Raw genomic sequence first — 22,300 nt, forward strand, 5'->3', positions numbered from 1 at the left:
TTCTGGGAGTCCGCTAAGCTGCGGTGTGCGCCTGCGTGCCTCCACTGCTGTGGTCCGGAGTCCTAAACACACCGCGGTCCTGGCCAGCCAGAGGCCGCGCTTCAGTAGCGAAGGGCGGATGTGGAACCGGGAATGCCTGGGTTGGTAAACGAGCCGGAAGCCCTTATCCAAGAAAGCGTGGTCTCCTCTCCCCATGTCTCGGGACTGGCGTAGGTCGGGGGGAAAGGGTCCGCGTTAAGGACGCGCATGCGTAGTGGCGACAGCGGAGGCGGGGCCTCAGCTCCCTGTGTCTCCGGTGTGCGCGTTCGGAGGGAACGCGGTCGCGAGTGTTGGGACACGCATGCGTGCGGTCGTGGGGGTTGACGGGGGTGTGGAGGGGTTGTTGCGCGGGCGCAGACTACCGCGCCGCGGCTCTCTGGAGGGGTAGGGGCTTCCGCGCGGTGTGGCGTAGACGCGGGGGGAGCGTCCGTGGCGGCGGGTTCTGGTGGTTGCTGCGGGTGTGGGACCGCGGTGTGCGTTGGGGTGTGGGTGTCTCCCCGCGTGGCCCCGGGGGCGCCAGTGTGGGTGTTGCAGGGACCGCTCTTGGAGCTGCGGAGAGGCTGTGTGACTTTCGCTGCTCGTGTGTAAAGTGGGACACCGCCGCCTGAACAGCTAGTAGTGTCGTGAGGATTAAATGCCCGAAATGGAGCCCAGCCCCAAATAAGCAGGGGCCTGGTTGGAGTGGAATGATTTTCCTTTCCTTTTCTTTTTCTTTCTTTCTTTCTTTCTGTCTTTCTGTCTGTCTGTCTTTCTGTCTTTCTTTCTTTCTGTCCTTTCTTTCTTTCTTGTCTGTCTGTCTTTCTGTCTTTCTTGTCTTTCTTGTCTTTCTTGTCTTTCTGTCTCTCTCTCTCCCTCCCTCCCTCCCTTCCTTCCTTCCTCTTTCTTCCTTCCTTCCTTCCTTCCTTCCTTCCTTCCTTCCTTCCTTCCTTCCTTCCTTCCTTCTTTCTTTCTTTCTTTCTTTTCTTTTTCTTTCTTTTTTCCTTCCTTCCTTCTTCCTTCTTCCTTCCTTCTTCCTTCTTCCTTCTTTCTTTTCTTTTCTTTCTTTTCTTTTCTTTCTTCCTTTCTTCCTTTTTTTCTTCCTTTCTTCCTTCCTTCCTTCCTTCTTCCTTCTTCCTTCCTTCTTTCTTTCTTTCTTTCTTTCTTTCCTTTCTTTTTTTCTTCCTTCCTTCCTTCCTTCTTCCTTCCTTCTTTCTTTTCTTTCTTCTTTCCTTCCTTCCTTCCTTCTTCCTTCCTTCCTTCCTTCTTCCTTCCTTCCTTTCTTTCTTTCTTCTTTCCTTCCTTCCTTCCTTCCTTCCTTCTTCCTTCCTTCCTTCCTTCCTTCTTCCTTCCTTCCTTCCTTCTTCCTTCCTTCCTTCCTTCCTTTCTTTCTTTCTTTCTTTCTTTCTTTCTTTCTTCTTTCCTTCCTTCCTTCCTTCTTCCTTCTTCCTTCTTCCTTCCTTCTTTCTTTTCTTTCTTTCTTTTTTTTTTTCAGCCAGATCCGGGTTTTCAGAATCAACCCTGGCACTTAAATCTGCCAGATGAGGAAAACCAAATCTGTTTTATAGCAGTTGTGCTGGTTAAAGAAAGATGACGTGCAGAGGGCTCACTTCGGTTACGATAGTACGGCTGTTACTGTTACTAAATGTGGGATAGACCTAGGCTTGGAGAAGTGAATGAAGCGTGCACCTGAACAACTGTGGAACATGCAAGGAGTTGTACTTGGCAGCCACTGGCGTTCACCGCTCCTTCAGATTCTGCCCCAGAGCTCTCTTCCGAATTTCGTATCAGGCCTAGACCCAAATTAGGTTGATCCTGGTTCTTTTCCTTTCATGGGCCGACTATACCAAAGTCCCTCAGTCATTAGTGTGTGGGTAATTATGTGCGGCTTTGCCTGTCTGTTCTGTCCCCAAGGATAGATGTTTTTATCTTTTAAAAATGCTTTACTAAAATATGTACAAATCATGTGTATATTGTAATATATCATTTTTTAATGAAGCAAATTTAATTTTAATATTCTGATTTATTACTTGCCTGATGTTAACCTTAAAAATAAAAATCAGTTATTTTACGGGCAAAAATGGTTTTGTTTTGTTTTGTTTTTCAGGAGTACCAGATGCTCGCAATTAGGGATATGCAAGCTAGGGCAAAACCACAGGCAAGTCCAGAGAACAAAGGTGAGGAAGGGAAAAGAAAGAGAGGAACACTCTTGTATACAGGAAAGGGGAGAGTTGGGAAGACTAACAAAAAGGCCATGGGAATAAACTTGAAGTTAGGAGTATAGTGGCTTCTCATTGGCTGGGCTATTGCTGGGGGAGGAGGAAAACCTTCCCTCCACATGCTGGGATAGTAAAGTAGTCTCCAAGTGCACGGTCCCTTTTTACCTGTGAGGTCTGTAGTTGACCAGGAGTGGTGGGACATGAGAGCTCCTCCTGCTGGCTTCCCTCCATGTTAGTGAGGTTTCCTTTTATTCATTTTCACACTAAAATAGCTGAAAACTATTTTACTTAGCTCTCAAATTCCTTCATTAGCAATATCACAAGTTCATGTGGTAAGTTGTCTCTTCCTTACACTTGGTTCAAAAAATCGTGCAGAAGGGGTGCCTGGGTGGCTCAGTCAGTTAAGCGTCTGCCTTCGGCTCAGGTCATGATCCCAGGGTCCTGGGATCAAGCCCTGCATTGGGATCGCTGCTCAGCGGGGAGCCTGCTTCTCCCTCTCAAACTCCCCCTGCTTGTGTTCCCTCTCTTGCTGTGTCTCTCTCTGTCAAATAAATAAATAAAAATCTTAAAAAAAAAAAATCCTGCAGACAAATAATGACCTTCAGAAAAGTGCCATTACCCTGCAGGTCCTATTTCTCCTCAATATATTACTTGCCCTACCTGGGGATTTTTTTTTCCAGCCCAGAAACTCTCCAACAGTTCATGCTCTTAACGCCATTGTCTAGCTTTACTGGTAGACTCTGGGTAGGCTGGCCTGTTTCCATTCATGCCTAAAGTCCAGTGCCCTTCTTCTTGAGCATTCATTATACCTTTAGAAAAGTTTGTTCAGCAAATCAAGTTGATTCCTTACTTATTAATTGGAAATACTCTTTGTACCTAATTTCTGTAAGGAAAATTGCTGTGAGAAATTTTTTTATACCTGGCTGAATCACTTTCTCATCCATATCTTTTTTTACTTTGATGGGTCCATTTCCCTTAAAAATAGAGGATAGAAGCAAATGGCAAAAGATGTGAAGACAAGAAGTAGGAAAGAATTGAAATGGTCAAAAGAAAGACAAGATGAAAATGACTTTATCCCAGTGAACTTGAAGTCATTTCCTTGCAGTGTAAGCTCAGTGATGCCAGGTGGGAGTGGTACCACAGCTGGGGTTCCCACCACATCTGGCAGACTCTAGGGATTCTACCTTTTCCATTACCTCATGGCGTTTAGTTGAAATTTCATAGTCCTCCAGTGTCCTGTAATGACTAGACCACAGCAGGATTGAATTTGATACTGGAAGCAGCATTTTATGAAGGACTTTGATAAACTGGGCCTATACTAAGGTGGGAGACTCGGATGATGGAGAGCCTGGAAATCATTGTCTCATGAGAAGGGTTGGAAAAATCTGTGTATGTTTTTCTGGAGAGGAGATAGTTGCAGAGCTATGTGGAAGCATGTGTCTGGTAAAAAGGAATTTAAATTGTTGTTTTCTTCTATGGACTCTAGAACTAAAACCAGGTAGAAATGATAGAGTAACAAATTCTGACTAAAATACTTTTTTTAGGGGCACCTGGGTGGCTCAGTCGGTTAATCGTCTGCCTTCACGTCAGGTCATGATCTCAGGGTCCTGGGATCGAGGCCCAAGTCAGTCTCCCTGCTCAGCGGGAAGTTAGCTTCTCCCTCTGCCCCTCCTGCTGCTCATGCTTGTGCTCTTGCATGCTTGTTCTCTCAAATAAATAAATAAAATCTTAAAAAAATAAAATACTTTTAAAAAGTAATTAAAATTTTTATTTTTTTATTTTATTTATTTTTTTAAAATTTTATTTTATTATGTTATGTCAGTCACCCTACAGTACATCATTAGTTTTTCATGTGATGATCCAGGATTCATTGTTTTCACATAATACCCAGTGCTCCATGCAGTACGTGCCCTCCTTAATACCCATCACTGGGCTAACCCATCCCTCCACCCCCCTCCCCTCTAAAACCCTCAGTTTGTTAGAGTCCATAGTCTCTCGTGATTCATCTCTCCCTCCCGATTTCCCCCCCTTCATTTTTCCCTTCCTTCTCCTGATGTCCTCCATGCTATTCCTTATGTTCCACAAATAAATGAAACTATATGACTTTCTCTGCTTGACTTATTTCACATAGCATAATCCCCTCCAGTCCCATCCATGTTGATGTAAAAGTTGGGTATTCATCCTTTCTGATAACTGAGTAATATTCCATTGTATATATGGACCACATCTTCTTTATCTATTCATCTGTTGAAGGGCATCTTGGCTCTTTCAACAGTTCGGCTATTTTGGACGTTGCTGCTATGAACACTGGGGTGCATATGGCCCTTCTTTTCACTACATCTGTGTCTTTGGGGTAAATACCCAGGAGTGCAATTGCTGGGTCATAGGGTAGCTCTATTTTTAAGTTTTTGAGGAACCTCCACACTGTTTTCCAAAGTGGCTGTAACAACTTGCCTTCCAACCAACAGTGGAAGAGCGTTCACCTTTCTCCACAACCTCTCCAACATTTGTTGTTTCTTGCCTTGTTAATTTTTGCCATTCTAATTGGTGTAAGTTGGTATCTCAGTGTGGTTTTCATTTGAATTTCCCTGATGGCTAAAGATGATGAATATTTTTTCATGTGTCTGTTACCCATTTATATGTCTTCTTCAGAGAAGTGTCTGTTTATGTCTTCTGCCCATTTTATGACTTGATTATTTGTTTTTTGGGTGTTGAGTTTGAGAAGTTCTTTATAGATCTTGGATACCAGCCCTTTATCTGTAGTGTCATTTGCAAATATCTTCTCCCATTCTGTGGGTTGCCTCCTTGTTTTGTGGACTGTTTCCTTTGCTGTGCAGAAGCTTTTTATCTTGATGAAGTCCCAAAAGTTCATTTTCGCTTTTGTTTCACTAGCCTTTGGAGATGTATCTTGAAGAAGTTGCTGTGGCCAATGTCAAAGAGGTTACTGCCTATGTTCTCCTCTAGGATTTTGATGGCTTCCTGTCTCACATTGAGGTGTTTCATCCATTTTGAGTTTATCTTTGTGTGTGGTGTTTGAGAATGGTCGAGTTTCATTCTTCTGCATGTGGCTGTTCAATTTTTCCAGCACCATTTATTGAAGAGACTGTCTTTTTTCCATTGCATATATTTTCCTGCTTTGTCGAAGATTATTTGACCATAGAGTTGAGGGTCCATATCTGGGCTCTCTATTCTGTTCCATTGGTCTATGTGTCTGTTTTTGTGCCAGTACCATGCTGTCTTGCTGATCGCTGCTTTGTAATATAACTTGAAATCAGGCAACGTGATGCCCCAGCTTTGTTTTTCTTTTTCAGCATTTCCTTGGCAATTCAGGGTCTTTTCTGATTCCATACAAATTTTAGGTTTGTTTGTTCCAGCACTTTGAAAAATGTCATTGGAATTTTGATCGGGATGGCATTGAAGGTATAGATTGCTCTGGGTAGCATAGACATTTTAACAATGTTTGTTCTTCCAATCCGTGAGCATGGAACGTTTTTCCATCTTTTTGTGTCTTCTTCAATTTCTTTCATGAGTGTTCTGTAGTTCCTACAGTATAGATCCTTTACCTCTTTGGTTAGGTTTATTCCGAGGTATCTTATGGTTTTTGGTGCTATTGTAAATGGAATCGTTTCTCTAATTTCTTTTTCTACAGTTGCATTGTTAGTGTATAAGAAAGCAACTGATTTCTGTGCATTGATTTTGTATCCTGCCACATTACTGAATTGCTGTATGAGTTCTAGTAATTTGGGGGTGGAGTCTTTGGGGGTTTTCCACATAAAATATCATGCCATCTGTGAAAAGAGAGTTTGACTTCTTTGCCAATTTGAATACCTTTTATTTCTTTTTGTTGTCTGATTGCTGTTGCTAGGACTTCTAGCACTATGTTAAACAATAGTGGTGAGAGTGGGCATCCTTGACGTGTTCCTGATCTTAAGGGAAAGGCTCTCAGCTTTTCCCCATTGAGGACGATATTTGCTGTGGCATTTTCATAGATTGACTTTATGAACTTGAGGAATGTTCCCTCTATCCCTATACTCTGAAGACTTTTAATCAGGAAAGGATGCTGCGTTTTGTCAAATGCTTTTTCTGCACCAATTGAGAGGACCATATGGTTCTTCTCTCTCTTATTATTAATGTCTTCTATCACATTGATTGATTTGCAAATGTTGAACCACCCTTGCATCCCAGGGATAAATCCCACTTGGTCGTGGTGGATGACCCTTTTAATGTATTGTTGGATCCTATTAGCTAGGATTTTGTTGAGGATTTTGGAATCCATATTCATCAGGGATATCGGTCTGAAATTCTCCTTTTTGATGGGGTCTTTCCCTGGTTTGGGGATGAAGGTAATGCTGGCTTCATAGAATGAGTCTGGAACCTTTCCTTCTGTTTCTATTTTTTGAAACAGCTTCAGTACAATAGGTATTATTCCTTCTTTGAATGTTTGGTAGAATTCCCCAGGGAATCCATCAGGCCCTGGACTCTTGTTTTTTGGGAGGTTTTTGATCACTGCTTCAATCTCGTTACTGGTTATTGGCCTATTCAGGTTGTCAATTTCTTCTGTTTCAGTCTTGGCAGCTTATAGGTTTCCAGGAAGGCCTCCATTTCATCCAGATTGCTCAGTTTATTGGCATATAGTTGTTGATAATAATTTCTAATAATTGTCTCTATTTCCTTGGTGTTAGTTGTGATCTCTCCCCTTTCATTCATAATTTTATTAATTTGGGTCCTTTCTCTTTTCTTTTGGATAAGTCTGGCCAATGGTTTATTGATCTTACTAATTCTTTCAAAGAACCAGCTTCTAGTTTTGTTGATCTGATCTACTGTGTTTCTGGTTTCTAATTCATTGATCTCTACTCTAATCTTAATTATTTCTCTTCTAATGTGTGGCTAGGCGTCATTTGTTGCTTTTTCTCTAGTTCTTTAAGGTGTAGAGTTAGTTGGTGAATTCAGGATTTTTCTAATTTTTTGAGTGAGGCTTGGATGGCTATGTATTTCCCCCTTAGGACCTCCTTTGCAGTATCCCATAGGTTGTGGACCGATGTGTTTTCATTCTCATTGGTTTCCATGAATTGTTTAAGTTCTTCTTTGATTTCCTGGTTGACCCGAACATTCCTGAGCAGAGTGGTCTTTAGCTTCCAAGTGTTTGAATTTCTGCCAGATTTTTTCTTGTGATTGAGTTACAGTTTTAAAGCATTATGGTCTGAGAATATGCAGTGAATAATCTCAATCTTTTGGTATCGGTTGAGACCTGATTTGTGACCCAGTATGTGGTCTATTCTGGAGAAAGTTCTGTGTGCGCTCGAGAAGAATGAGTATTCTGTTGTTTTAGGGTGGAATGTTCTGTAAATACCTGTGAGGTCCATCTGGTCCAGTGTATCATTCAAAGATCTTGTTTCCTTGTTGATTTTCTGCTTAGATGATCTGTCTATTGCTGAAGAGTGGATATTGAGGTCTCGTACAGTTAACATATTGTTACCAATATGACTCTTTATTTTGGTTAACAGTTGGCTTATGTAGATGGCTGCTTCCATGTTGGGGGCATAGATATTTACACTTGTTACATCTTCTTGTTGGATAGACCCTTTAAGAATGATATAATGTCCTTCTGTGTCTCTTATTACAGACTTTAGTTTAAAATCTAATTTGTCTGATATAAGAATTGCTACCTCAGCTTTCCTTTGAGGTCCGCTGGCATGGAAGTTGGATCTCCATCCCTTCACTTTCAGTCTGGATGTATTTTTAGGTTCCAAATGAGTCTCTTGTAGACAGCATATGGATGGGTCCTGTCTTTTTATCCAATCTACAGCCCTGTGCCATTTTATGGGAGCATGTATGCCCTTCACATTGAGAGTGATTATTGAAAGATATGAATTTATTGTCATCATGTTACCTGTGAAGACGTTGTTTTTATAGATTGTCCCTATAAATTTCTGTTGTATATCATTCTTGGGGTCTTTCTCCTTTTATAGAACCCCCCTTAATATTTCTTGCAGGGCCGGCTTAGTGGTCACATATTCTTTCAGTTTCTGCCAGTCTTGGAAGCTCTGCATCTCTCCATCCATTCTAAATGACAGCCTTGCTGGATAAAGTATTCTTGGCTCCATGTTCTTCTTGTTTAGTACCCTAAATATGTCTTGCCAGGCCTTTCTGGCTTGCCAGGTCTCTGTGGATTGGTCTGATGTTATTCTGATGTTCCTCCCTCTGTACATAAGGAATCTCTTCCCCCTAACTGCCCTTAAGATGGGTTCCTTGGTTCTAAGATTTGCGAGTTTTACTATTACATGCAGGGGTGTTGGCCTGTTTTCTTTGATCTTGGAAGGGGTCTTCTCTGCCTCTAGGACACAAATGTTTGTTTCATTCCCCAGATTAGGGAAGTTCTTAGCTACGATTTGCTCATATATATCTTCTAGTCTTCTCTCTCTCTCCACCCCCTCCGGGATTCCAATAATTCTGACCTTGGAATGCTTCACGGTGTTACTTATTTCTCTGATTCTATTTTCATGGATTCTGAGTTGTTTTTCCCTGGCCTCCTCTTTTCCCTTTTTATCTATTAAATGGTCTTCCAGGTCACTGATTCGTTGTTCTGCCTCATTTACCCTAGCTGTTAGATTATCTAGATGAGATTGGATCTCATTGATAGCATTTTTAAATTCTGCCAATTCAGCTTTCATTTCTGCCCTTAGAGACTCTATGTTGCCATTAATTGATTTCTCCATTCTAGCTATTGTCTTCACAATTGCTAGCCTGAATTCCATCTCTGACATCTTGGTTATATCTGCATCCATTTGTAAATCTGTGGCATAAGTTATAATCTCTGAGTCTTTCCTATTTTGGGGGTTCCTCCTCCTAGTCATTCTGTTGATGGGTGGTTGAGGGAATGTATAGAGTCCAAATTATTGACCAGAACCCAAGCAAGATGCACCTGTTTTCTTGGGACCTTAGGGTTGCTGGTCTCTTGTTCTCCCAGCCTATCTTCTGCGGGAGAGGCCTGCTGCGCTGTTACTCAGGCAACCCTGTTTGGGCAGAGTTGCCCTGCTCCCTGTGGTGGGGGATGGGCTCAGTGGGAACTAGTTTTTGGGGGGCTTTTGTTCTCTGGCGGCTTTCCCTGGCAGCTTTCTGTGTCTCTTCTGAGAGAGCAAAAGAGACCATTTCCAACCCTCTGCCTCAGAGCAGAGAGATCGCAGTCTGTTGTTCAGTGAGCTCTCCAGGCCGCACTATCTCTGTTTTTGTCCGTACTGCTATAAACTGCAGCGTCCTGGTTTGTGTGCCCCTCTGCAGCACTCCCAGTCCTCACCTCCAGGTCGGAGGACGTCTCTGCCCTTTGTGCTTCTAAAACCACCAGCTGCCCCCAGTTCGCACGTGTGGCCCCGCCCCTCCGGTTTCCGTCCGGGGGGCTGCCGTAAAGTCCTTTCCCACCGCTACCGGTCTGCGAGTCTGTGCCCCATCCCCAGCGCACAAGGCTGTCGCTCACCGGCGGTGTGGAATCTCCACAGCCAGGCTCCCTCCCACTGCCATTTATCCTCCAATATCTGCCTGTGGAATCACGGCTCCCCGCTTCGTACCTTGAAACCAACCGCCTGCCATATTCTGTTTGTAGAGATCTGGATCTATCTTCCTACATCTCAGGCTGATTTCGTGGGTGTTCAGGGTGGTCTGGTAGATATCCGGCTCAATTCCGGGGACCGGTTGGAATAGGGTCCCCTATTCCTCCACCATCTTTTCTATCTCTGCAAAAGTAATTAAAATTTTTAAATCAAAGTATAGTTGACATACAATGTTATATTAGTTTTAGGTGTACAACATAGTGATTAAACAATTCCGCATCTCTGTAACGTTCACTACAGTAAGTATAGTTACCATCTGTTCATCATGCAAAGTTATTACACTATTATTAACTATATTCCCTATGCTGTACTTTTCATAGCTGACTAAAGTACTTTTAACAAATGGCAATCACAAAATTGAGTAAGCTTCCCAATGAGGTTATTACATGGTTTATTATGATGATTACTTTGCTTTTTGACATATCTTCAAATTTTAAAAAATGGTAAAAGGAAAGTAGAAAGAATTCCCCTATCCTTTTATTCCATTTCCTCAAATGCTAGCCTCTTACTACCTTCACTTTATTCATATATATGTCTCTATATATGTTATTTTTTTTAACCATTTGAAAGTAAGTTGCTGACTTGATGCTCCTTTACCTAACCTAAGTATTTCAGTGTGAATTTCTTACATAACTACAGTGAAGTTATCAAAATAAGTTAATTCAAATTGATGTAGGGGCACCTGGGTGGCTTAGTTGGTTAAGCGTCTGCCTTCAGCTCAGGTCATGATCCCAGGATCCTGGGATCAAGCCCTGCATCAGGCTCCCTGCTCATCAGGGAGCCTCCTTCTCCCTCTCCCTGTCCCCTGCTCGTGCTCTCTCTCTCTCTCACTCAAATAAATAAGGTCTTAAAAAAAAATTCACCCTGATGTAATTCTGTCATCTAATCCTGGGTTGGTTATCCTTGTGATGTCTTTTATCAGAAAAGAAAATTGAGTGTCATACATTGCATTGAAGTGTCATGTCTCTTTAGTCTCCTTAATCTGACATTACCTCAGGTTTTGTATTTCACGACATCCCTCTTTTAAAAATGTTATTATGATGGGGCACCTGGGTGGCTCAGTCGGTTGGGCGTCCAACTCTTAATTTTGGCTCAAGTCATGATCTTGGGGTTGTGGAATCAAGCCCCGCATAGGACTCTGCACTCAGCGTGGAGTCTGCCTCTTCCTTTCCCTCTGCTCCTCCTCCTTCTTGCTCATATTCTCTCTCTCTGTCAAGTAAATAAATAAAATGTTATTTTGAAATAATTTTGAACTTAGAGAAAGGTTGCAAAAATGGTACGAAACTCCCACATTCCCTTCTTTCAGCTGCACCTGAAGTTAACATCTTACATAATCATCACAAAACCATGAAATTAACATTGATAAAATACTGTTAATTTATCTATTGACCTTATTCTAATTTGGCCAGTTTCCCCACTCCTGTTTTATATTTTTGTTCCGGGATCCAATCCACATTGCATTTAGTTGGCATGTCTCCCAAGTCTATTCCAATTGATGACAGTGCCTTAGATCTTTGTCTTTCATGACCTTGACACTTTTTGGAGTCTAGGCCAGTTATTTTATAGGAGGACCTTCAACTTCAGTAGGTCTGATGTTTTCTCATGATTAGATTGAAGTTATTCATTTTGGGAATGAATACCACAGAAGTCATGTGCCCTCCCAAGTACATCATATCTGTCAGGTAGTACGTGATGTCAACTGGGAATGATCACTTCGATACCGTGGTTGAAGGGGTGTCTGACAGGTTTCTCCATTGTGAAGTTATTGTTTCAGTCCCTGTAATTAACAAGTATCTTGAGATGAGCTACTCTTAATTGCTTGTTTTGCTCACACTGTCCCTGGTTTTGCTACTGGGAGCACCCTCTATTTGGTTTCTCTGTGTTTTAGACATACCCCATTATTTTATGAGTACTTCCTTACTTTCTAGCACCATGAGATGATACAGGCACATTTTGTACTTTCCCTGAGCTAGCCCTGGAGTCTCTATTTCTCCATGGCATCCTGGGGTTTGTTTTGTTTCCCCCCTTCCCTCCCTCTGTCCCTCCTCCCTTTCTTCCTTCCTTCCCTTCTTTCCTTTCTTTCCCTCCCTTCCCTTCCCTTCCATTCCATTCCTTCATTCCTTTGTTCCTTCATTCCTCGAGACTGGTACTTAGACACCAAGGTGCTGATTACTGCTTGGATGTTTTTGTTTCTAGGCCCTATTAGGGGACAGATGGGATATCCTATCCTAAATTATATCCTAATGTATACATTCATATGCACATCTCTTTTTTTGAGATTTGATGTCTGATTTTTTTTTAAAAAGATTTTATTTATTTATTTGTCAGAGAGAGAGAGAGAGCGGCAGGCAGAAGGAGAGGGAGAAGCAGACTCCCTGCTGAGCAGGGAGCCTGATGTGGGACTTGATCCCAGGACCCTGGGATCATGACCTGAGCCGAAGGCAGATGCTTAACCATCTGATCCACCCAGGTGCCCCTTGATGTCTAATCTTATTTGTTACTCTTAGAAAATCTCATTTTTGATAGGACTTAGAGGTAGAAGCTCTCAAGAGGAAAGCCTCTGTCTCTTGGCAATCTGTTCCTGGTGTTTTTCTTTGGCCTCTTTCATTCTCTTGGCCAAAAGTTTAGCATATTCTGCAGCCTCTTTCTTTTTTTCTCAGTATGCTGTTTCTTCAGAGCCACACATCAACGTTTGTGTTGCAGGACACATGGAGTAACAAGACAATGAATCTTGGGTGCTTTGATTCTAGGTTTCTTACCTTCTTTGTTTAGGGGCTTTCTCAACATACTGGCAAACATCCTCTTTCGAGAGATTGAAAAGTTTGCAGATTCTGCCAGCTCTTTGAGGCCTCAGGCAGTGAGGCATGGTAATGTCAGTGAGTCCAGGAGTATCTCTTTTTTCTAGTGACTAAATTGAGAACACCCAGATTGACATCCACAATGCAACACTGAACAGATTTGTACCTTCTTTCTCCAGTCCTCCTTGGTCTATAACAGGAATGCCCCTTACTCAAATAGCCCATGGATACGGCCATGGGTCAAGACATCCTGCTTCACGAAGAAGACTTGTTTGTCATTCCCAACACAGATTTGGACCACATGACCCTTCTATTCTTCACCCAGAGCCTTAGCAGCAACTTCTGTGACTACACACTTTTCATAAAAGGTATGAAGTTTGCGTTCATCATCTACTTCAATGAGATTCTGACAGCCAGTAGCTGGGAAAGATGTTCAGCTTCATCCTGAAGCAGCCAACCACCCATACATCTGTTTTTATATCTTGACTACATTGATTAAGACCAGTGCATTCACAGATAACTCCAATTGCAGTACATCACCACAGAGTTCCTTCCATATTTCTACTTTTCTATATTTAAAACTCTGTTCTGTGGTAGGAGAAAAACCTGACTCCCAGTAACCACAATATATTACTTATTTGCTTAGCCACAGCATTGCTTATTTGCATGGAGTATCAGGTTTGCTAACACACAGCTTATCTGGGGAGTATGGGAGCCTTCTTTTTGTGTTTAGCTGAGGATATACAGGCCAAATACAGAGTTCACATCATCTCAGGTAGCTGACTATCATTGTGATGGATTGGTCTTCCTGCCCAAGAAAAAGGGAAATCTTTGTTTAAATCTACTTTGTGTATTTCAGGCATATTTGAAAGATTGTCATATAGGTTTTGTCATACAGTTTCTGTTAAACTTCTAAGTATTTTATCTTTGTTGACCCTAGAACTAGGGGTTTTCCCTACCATTATGTCCTCTCTTTATTGTTTGAGTTTATCTTGGATATTTATTTTTCTATATTAATTGTTCATGTTGCTACTTCACTGGCATCTTTTTTTGTTTTGTTTTGTTTTCATTAGTTCTCACTGTCCTATTCAGTTCCATTTCACTGGTGAGACACGATGTCAGGCAGCCCTTCCTGTGCTTATTAATTATGCTGAGAAGTCTTTTGAACACAAAGTTTTTGTGGAACGAGGACCTTATAAACCAGTGATGTGAGAAGCTGCAAAGTAGACCTGGGTCTCTTATCCCTCCTTTCTCTTCCCCCAGCTGGCATCTCAGGATTCTGCCCTTTTCAGGGAGAGACATTTAGACAAAGAGGAATGGCTGCTTCAGCCCTGACAGAGCATCAAGGTAATACATGTAAAGCACCCAGAACAGAAAGTGTTGTTTCGATCATCATTACCAGGGACCATTTGGAGGAGTGGATGTTGGAGACATTGCAACAGAATCTCCCACACCTTTAAGAACCAGTAATGCTCATATAAAGGTATGGCTGGACACGCTGCTCTGTTTTGATGTTTTACAAAGGGAATGGATAAGAGTTTAGGCAGCAGAGTTTAGGCTTTTTTGTTGCTGTTGGTTTGTTTGTTTTGTTCCCTTCTTGTCCTCAGCTCTGCATCCACAGGACTCTGCTCTTCAAGAGAGGGGCTCTGCGAAGGGGAGGATAACCACTGGACTTCTAGAAGGCACATCACTGGTGAGTTAGGATTTCATTTTTTCTTTCCTGCAATGAGACCGCTATATGTGAACTACAGTCCAACTGACTTGACCTCAGGCTTTGTAGGTAGGACTAAAACACAGCTACGCACCATGGTAGAGTTATCAAAGATGCTAGGAAATGAGAAGAACAAAGTCATTAGTGAAATGGAGAGCCTCATGAATAGTGCAGATTTTTAAGTGCCCCAAACTTTAATTCCATGTCCAAGGGCAAATTTAAAAAGAAGTGAGATTTTTCTCTTTCTCCTTATTAGTTGGAGAACAGCTTCCATTTCACACATACAGATTTAGGGAAGTCTGTTTCCCAGTATTCTAGAAAATTGTGAAATACGCTACAGAAGGAGAAATCCATACTCCTGTCACCAGTTTTAACATCTTGGTGGAAAATATAGTATTTTTTTTTAAAGATTTTATTTATTTATTCGACAGAGAGAGAGATAGCGAGAAAGGGAGCGACTTCGCCCATCTCCCCAAGGCCTTGTGAGTAAGAAAGTGTTTGCCATTTCAGCGATCAGTAACATTCCAAGATGTGGCCATCGACTTCTCCCAAGAAGAATGGGGATTCCTGAACCCTGCTCAGAGAAAACTGTCCATGGCTGTGATGTCAGAAAATTATCAGAACCTGGCCTGGCTAGGTAAGTGCATCGAGCCCTGAGTTCAGCATCTGTTCTCCGGTGTGTCTTCCTCCTTCTGGTGGAATTCTCTGGGCAACTGCTGTAGCCTTTGCTTTATGTTTTTGTTCCATGTCCCATAAAGAGCAGTTAGAAGTGCGCAACTGTCTCATTCCCATCCTTCAGAAAACCTTTAAACGTTGCTTGGCCATATTCATAGGGGCTTTTCTTCCTGATTGCTGTGGTAGCGGAGCTCAATTCTTGGGTAATAATGGCGTGGCCACTTGCTGTCTCCTTTTCTTTGCTCAGGCATTTCTGTCTCTAAGCCTGATGTAGCTTTCCTGCTGGAGCAAGGGAAACCGCTCTGGGGGATGAGGAGCGGGGAGGCAAGATCTCCATGAGCAGATGAGTCAGGAACCAAGCAGAGGGGAGGCAACAGGTACACAAGACCAGCTGCTCTGACAGCAGCTTGGAGGTGTTTGGACACCTCCCTTCAGAGGGCCCTTGAGTTCAGCTCCATAGTGGGTCTGGCTTTCATCCTCATCAATCCCCCTGTGCTCCTCTATCTTTTGAAATAATTCCTTCCAGCCTCCAGATGGAAGTGTGTTTCCCCTCCCTCCCTCAATTTATGATCAGCTTCCTACCTTGACTTTCCAGGTGATTTTTCATCAGCTCACCTTCCTTCTTTCTTTCATTCATTCATACAGCTGTTCTTTCGAAAACATTCCTCAATGCTTCTGTTTTCTTTATCCAAAAAATACTCATGCTGTCCTCTGAGTAATTGAGATTGATTTATTTATTTATGTATTTATTTGACAGAGAGAGACACAACATGAGAGAGAACACAAGCAGGGGGAGAGGGAGAGGGAGAAGCAGGCCTCCCGCTGAGCAGGGAGCCCGATGCGGGGCTCGATCCCAGGACCCTGGGATCATGACCTGAGCCGAAGGCAGACGCCTAACGACTGAGCCACCCAAGCGACCCCCCTTTTTTTTTTAAGATTTTATTTATTTATTTGACAGAGACACAGCGAGAGAGGGAACACAAGCAGGGGGAGTGGGAGAGGGAGAAGCAGGCTTCCCGCTGAGCAGGGAGCCCGATGTGGGGCTCCATCCCAGGACCCTGGGATCATGACCTGAGCCGAAGGCAGACGCTTAACCAACTGAGCTACCCAGGTCCCCCTAAATCAAGGATTTTTTAAAAAAGATTTTGTTTATTTATTTGACAGAGTGAGAGTGCACAAGCAGGGGGAGCGGCAGAGGGAGAGGGAGAAGCAGGTTTCCCGCCGAGCAGGGAGCCCGATGCTGGGCTCGATCCCAGAACCCTGGGATCATGACCTGAGCCGAAGGCAGACATTTGATGACTGAGCCACCCAGGCGCCCCGGGAGAGACAGAATCTTAAGTAGACTCTCAACTAAGCCAGAGCCCAATGCGGGGCTCGATTTCATGACCTGAGATCACAACCTGAGCCAAAACCAAGAGTCTGATGCTTAACTGACTGAGCCACCCAGGCGCCTCAACAGGCATTTACTTCTCATGGTTCTGGAGGCTGGGAAGTGCAGGATCAAGGCACTGGTAGATTCATTGTCTGGTGAGGATCCACCTCCTAGTTCACAGACATCCATCTTCTGACTGTGTCCTCATGTGAAGGAAAAGGAGAGGGGATTCTCTGGGGTCTCTTACAAGGGCACTAATCTCATTTATGAGGGATCCGCCCTGATGACCTGATCACCTCCAAAAGGCCCACCTCCTAATACTGTCCCATTGAGAGGATTTCAATTTAAGAATTTGTGAGGGAGGGGCGCCTGGGTGGCTTAGTCAGTTAAGTGTCTGCCTTTGCCTCAGGTCATGATCCCAGGGTCCTGGGATCTATGCCTGAGTCAGGCTCCCTGCTCAGCGGGGAGTCTGCTTTTCCCTGTCCATCTGCAGAGGACCCCTAAAATCTTCCCTGTGTGCCAGATCCCTGAGTCTTCATAGTGTTTGTCTACCACCTTCTGGAGCACATGTGTCTTAGCAGGTCATCTGGGCTACTTGCCACTTTGTGTTGTTCAATTCTCATGAACATGATGTCATCAACATAGTGGACCAATGCAGTGTTCTACAGAATGATCAGATAGTCCAGAGTCTTCAGATTATGCTGTGATGGAGAGCAGGAGAATTGACTTCATTGCTGGGCCAAGACCCTCGGATTAGTCTTCTTGGGCTGCCATAATAAAGCTCCCTAGACTACATGGTATAAATACTGAGATCAAGGTGTCAGCAGGGTTGGATTCTCCTGAGGCCTCTTTTGGTTTGTAGATGGCCATCGCCTTCTTGTGTCTTCCCATGGTCTTCCCTCTATGTGTGTCAGTGTTGTAATCTCTTCTTTTTTTTTTTTTTTAAAGATTTTATTTATTTATTCATGAGAGATAGAGAGAGAGAGGCAGAGGCAGAGGGAGAAGCAGGCTCCCCGCGGAGCAGGGAGCCCGATGTGGGACTCGATCCCAGGACCCTGGGATCATGACCTGAGCTGAAGGCAGACGCTTAACCGACTGAGCCACCCAGGCGTCCCTGTAATCTCTTCTTAAAAGAATACCAGTCATACTGGATTAGGGCCCATCCTATTGACTTGATTTTATCTCTTTTAAAGGTCCTATCTCAGGTGCCTGGATGGCTCAGTTGGTTAAGCATCTGCCTTCGGCTCGGGTCATGATCCCAGGGTCCCTGGATCGAGTCCCGCATCGAGCTCCCTGCTCAGGGGGGGATCTGCTTCTCCCTCTCCCTCTGTCCCTCCCCCTGCTCCTGCTCTCTCTCTCACTCTCTGAATTAAATAAATAAAAAATCTTAAAAAAAAAAGTTCTATCTCCAAATATCTGCCCGTCTCTGAGATTTTGTATCACTCATTATCCATACCAATTGGATGTGTACTTTCTTGTGTCATCAGTGTTTCATTGTTGAAATGATTGGATTGGGTGAGTGATGGCTAGTTAAAACATGCGATAATAAAAATCTCTTAAACTTATAAAAATAAGATGGGTTTATTTTATTAGGTATTCAGTGACATGCTCTGAAGAGAAAAAATTCATTATCTCCTTGCATGTGTTTTCATTCTCACCACTCTAGAGGACCAATGGTAATAATATAGTAGGTGTATATTCACACTTTCATCCATGTTAATACACAACACACACATACAGGGAGCATCTTATTATTTCTTGCTCTTACAGAATAGATATCTTTCTATAGTTGTTACTCTGCAACTTGGTCTTTTCAGTCAGCTTTATCTCTTCCAGTCCATATAGCTGAAACTCAGTTATTTTTAATAGTTTTGTAAATGAGCCAGACTGTTGGACATAATGTCATCAACTCAAATAGACACTTTTAATGGTTGTTTCCAGCTTTTTTGCCAAATAGTATGACAATGTCCTTGTACATATATATCTCTAAGTACTAGAGTCTTTAAGCGGAGAATGTCAACAGTAGTAGTATGTATGCTTCTTCATATTAATACATTTATATATTCATTTTCAGAGAGTGAGTCAATATGGGAGAGCAAGGAATTATCTCTAAGGAAGAGTATAAAAGAGGAAACATTCCAACATGAAATAGTGATGAAAAGAGCGAGCAGCATATGTAGAGAATATGCAAAAACTTCCTGCAGCAATAACGCACCTTTTCATCCATCAGAAAATTCTTAAGGAGGAGTGCTGTCGGTGCCGTGAGTGTGGGAAATGCTTTAGTCGTCGATCAACTCTTGTTCAACATCAGAATCCACACAGGAGACAGACCCTATAAGTGTAATGAATGTTGTAAAGCTTTCAATCAGAGGGCACATCTTAACCAGCAGGAGAGAATTCACACAGGTGAGAGACCGTATGAATGTAAGGGATGTAGGAAAACCTTCAGCCAGATGACTCATCTCACTCAGCATCACAGTACACATACTCGAGAAAAGTCCCATGAGTGCAGCGAATGTGGAAAGGCCTTTAGCCATTCCTCAGCTCTGATTGATCACCAGAGAATTCATAGTGGGGAATAACCCTACAAATATAAGGAGTGTGGCAGGGCCTTCACTCAAAGTGCACAGCTCATTAGACATCAGAAAATTCACTCCAGAGAAAAACCCTACGAATGTAGTAAGTGTAAGAAGTCCTTCATATGTCTCTCTTTTTTTTTTTTTTTTAAAGATTTTTTATTTATTTATTTGACAGAGAGAGACACAGCGAGAGAGGGAACACAAGCAGGGGGAGTGGGAGAGGGAGAAGCAGGCTTCCCACAGAGCAGGGAGCCCGATGCGGGGCTCGATCCCAGGACCCTGGGATCATGACCTGAGCCGAAGGCAGTCGCCCAACCAACTGAGCCACCCAGGCGCCCTAAACCAGATTTTTAAAAATAGTAATAAAAGGTGATTTTAAAAATAACATTTTGAAAAACGTGAAAATATATATTTCTGCAACCGTGGAGCACTTTGACGTACCTTGAGTTGACACAGCTGAGGAAAGTGTTCTGTGTGTTGGAGTTCGGTGAGCTTTCACGATGGAGGCAGATGAGGTGAAAAAATTTTGTGGTCTTCAGAATCACGTTGTCTCGATTATTTATTGCTACTTACCAGACTACCCCAACCATAGGAGCCAGAGCAGGAACCTTTTTTTTTTTTTTTTAATAACTTTCTCATGATTCTGTGTGTGAAGCGTTCATATTGTACTTGGATGGATGGGTATCTCACCTTTGGTCTACGTGGTTCCTGCCAGGACCGAACATCCAAGATGGTTTCTTTATTCCCATATCTGACACCAAGCCGGAGTGGCTGAGATCATAATTATGGGGCCTCTATTTCCACAATTCACTGCTGCTTCGATCCTCTCCATGAAGTCCCAGAGCCTCTGCCCCTCACTGGCCTCATGTGGTCTGGACAGAATAGCTGGATTCCTTACAGGGTAGATCAGAGCTCCCAAGAGTGCAAAACAGAACTTGCCAGGCCTTTAATTTCTCTAAACAGTATTTTGTAGTTTCCACTTAATAGATCTTGCATAACCTTTATCACATTATTCCCTACATATTTCATATTTTTAAATTCTATTTGTCTTTTTTTTTCACTCAGAAAACAGGGCAACAACCTTTATATGTATTTCTACTACACACGAGGCTCATTATTTATTTATTTATTTATTTTAAAGATTTTATTTCTTTATTTGACAGAGAGAGAGCACAAGGAGGGGGAGAGGCAGAGGCAGAGGGAGAAGCAGACTCCCCGCCGAGCAGGGAGCCCGACATGGGGCTCGATCCCAGGACCCTGGAATCATGACCCAAGCCAAAGGCAGCCGCTTAACTGACTGAGCCACCCAGGCGCCCCACGAGGCTCATTTTTTAAAATTTAAATTCAATTAGCCAACAAGTAATACATCATTGTTTCAGATGTAGAGTTCAGTAATTCATCAGTTGCCTATAACACCCAGTGCTCATCGCATCACGTGACCGCCTTAATGCCCATCAACTCAGTTACCCCATCTGCCCACCCACCTCCCCTCCAGCAACCCTCAGTTTGTTTCCTATTGCTAAGGGTCTCTCATGGTTTGTCTCCCTCTCTGATGAGTTCCCATTCAGATTTCCCTCCCTTCCTCTATGATCCTCTGCACTGTTTCTTTTTTTTCTTTTTTTTTTTTTAAAGATTTTATTTATTTATTTATTTGAGAGAGAGAGAGAGAGAGAGAGAGAAACAGCATGAGAGGGGATAGGGTCAGAGGGAGAAGCAGGCTCCCTGCCGAGCCGGGAGCCCGATGCGGGACTCGATCCCAGAACTCTGGGATCATGACCTGAGCCGAAGGCAGTTGCTTAACCAACTGAGCCACCCAGGCACCCTCTGCACTGTTTCTTACATTCCACATATGAGTGAAACCATATGATAATTATCTTTCCCTGATTGACTTATTTCGCTCAGCATAATTACCCTCCAGTTCTATCCACATCGATGTAAATGGTAAGTATTCATCATTTTTGATGGCTGAGTAATATTACATTGTGTGTGTGTGTGTATATACGTATATATATTTCATCTTCTTTATCCATTCATCTGTTGATGGACATCTAGGCTCTTTCCACAGTTTGGCTATTGTGGACATTGCTGTTATAAACATTGGGGTGCAGGTGCCCCTTCGGATCATTACATTTGTATCTTTGGGGTAAATACCTAGTAGTACAATTGCTGGGTCATAGGGTAGCTCTATTTTTAGCCAGAGGAATGTTGAAAAAGAAAACCAAAGCTGGTGGCGTCACAATGCCAGACCTCAAACTATATTACAGATCTGCAGTCATCAAGACAGTATGGTACTGACACAAAAACAGACACATAGATCAATATAATTCTATTTGTCCTTTTTAAATTTCAATTTCTGATCGTTCATTGCTATTATAACATACCGTGGATGTTTGTATATTCCAGCTGTATTTTGCAATTATACTAAACTCAGTTGGTCTAGTTTGTTTTGTTTTTGGTACATTGGCTGGGTTGTTCAACCAAAGATGACCCTGTCTTCTTCAAATAAAGGCAATTTTACTTTTTCTTTCCCATCTTGGTGTCTTATTTATTTTTCCTAGCCTTATTGTACTGGCTGAAACCTCTGGTACAAGAGTAAGTAGAAGTGAGGGCAGACATCCTTGCTTTATTCCTGGTTTTAGGGAAAAAGCATCCAGTTATTTTTTTTTATCATTATGTATCAAATTAGCCGGTTTTGAAAATAGTTTTTATCAAGTTGAGTAATTTCCCTTCTTTCTTAGTTTGCTCAAAGCCTTTATCTGGATTGGATGTTACATTCTGTGAAAAGCTTTTCTGCATCTGTTGAAATGATCATACGGTTTTTAATTTTTTGAGTTTTTTTTTTTAAGATAGTAAATTATATAGCTTGATTTTCAAATATTAAAACAGTCTTGCATTTCTTGGAGAAACCTTACTTGGTTGTGCTGTATGTGTATGTACTTAATGTTACTGAATTGTAGACCTAAAAATAGCTAAAATGGCAAATTTTGCGTATATTTTACCACAATTTAAAAGAAGCCCCAGCTCCTCCATCTCCCCCCCCAAAAAGAAGAACAATCACAGCTGCATTTGGCTACCTCAGCAAACCAAACAGAATCACCTTCCTCAAGGGAAAATCTGCAGACGCAGCTGTTAGGGGGAAGGGAGTACATGTTCCTTCAGGTTATGGGAGAGCCAGGTAATCAATGAGCGCACACCTTACACCAGGTAGCCTAGTTTTGAACATCCCCTTAGGAATAGTGTCACCTTTTCCTTTCCTTTTTTTTTTTTTTAAAGGATTTTATTTATGTATTTGAGAGAGAGAGAATGAACAGGGGGAGGGGCAGAGGG

At 42.6% G+C, this 22,300-nt stretch overlaps 1 long non-coding RNA gene across 6 annotated transcripts; it reads left to right on the top strand.

The window, feature by feature from the left end:
* The first annotated feature begins 39 nt into the window (after positions 1-39).
* LOC117997928 lies at positions 40-20,177 on the top strand. 6 transcript variants are annotated; one of them, XR_004675902.1, is made up of 7 exons: positions 40-140; positions 2,123-2,192; positions 12,816-13,004; positions 13,900-14,329; positions 14,858-14,984; positions 18,469-18,800; positions 20,141-20,177. It is a non-coding gene; the product is annotated as an uncharacterized LOC117997928 (long non-coding RNA). The 6 variants fall into 6 exon arrangements; XR_004675901.1 differs by lacking the exon at positions 20,141-20,177 and having other exon boundaries at positions 18,469-19,148; XR_004675905.1 differs by lacking the exon at positions 20,141-20,177 and having other exon boundaries at positions 12,927-13,004; positions 18,469-19,148.
* The last annotated feature ends 2,123 nt before the right edge of the window (positions 20,178-22,300 follow it).

The sequence above is a fragment of the Mirounga leonina genome, unplaced genomic scaffold (genome assembly GCF_011800145.1).
Source record: "Mirounga leonina isolate KUSES-001 unplaced genomic scaffold, KU_Mleo_1.0 Mir_376, whole genome shotgun sequence".
Classification (NCBI taxonomy): Eukaryota; Metazoa; Chordata; class Mammalia; order Carnivora; family Phocidae; genus Mirounga; species Mirounga leonina.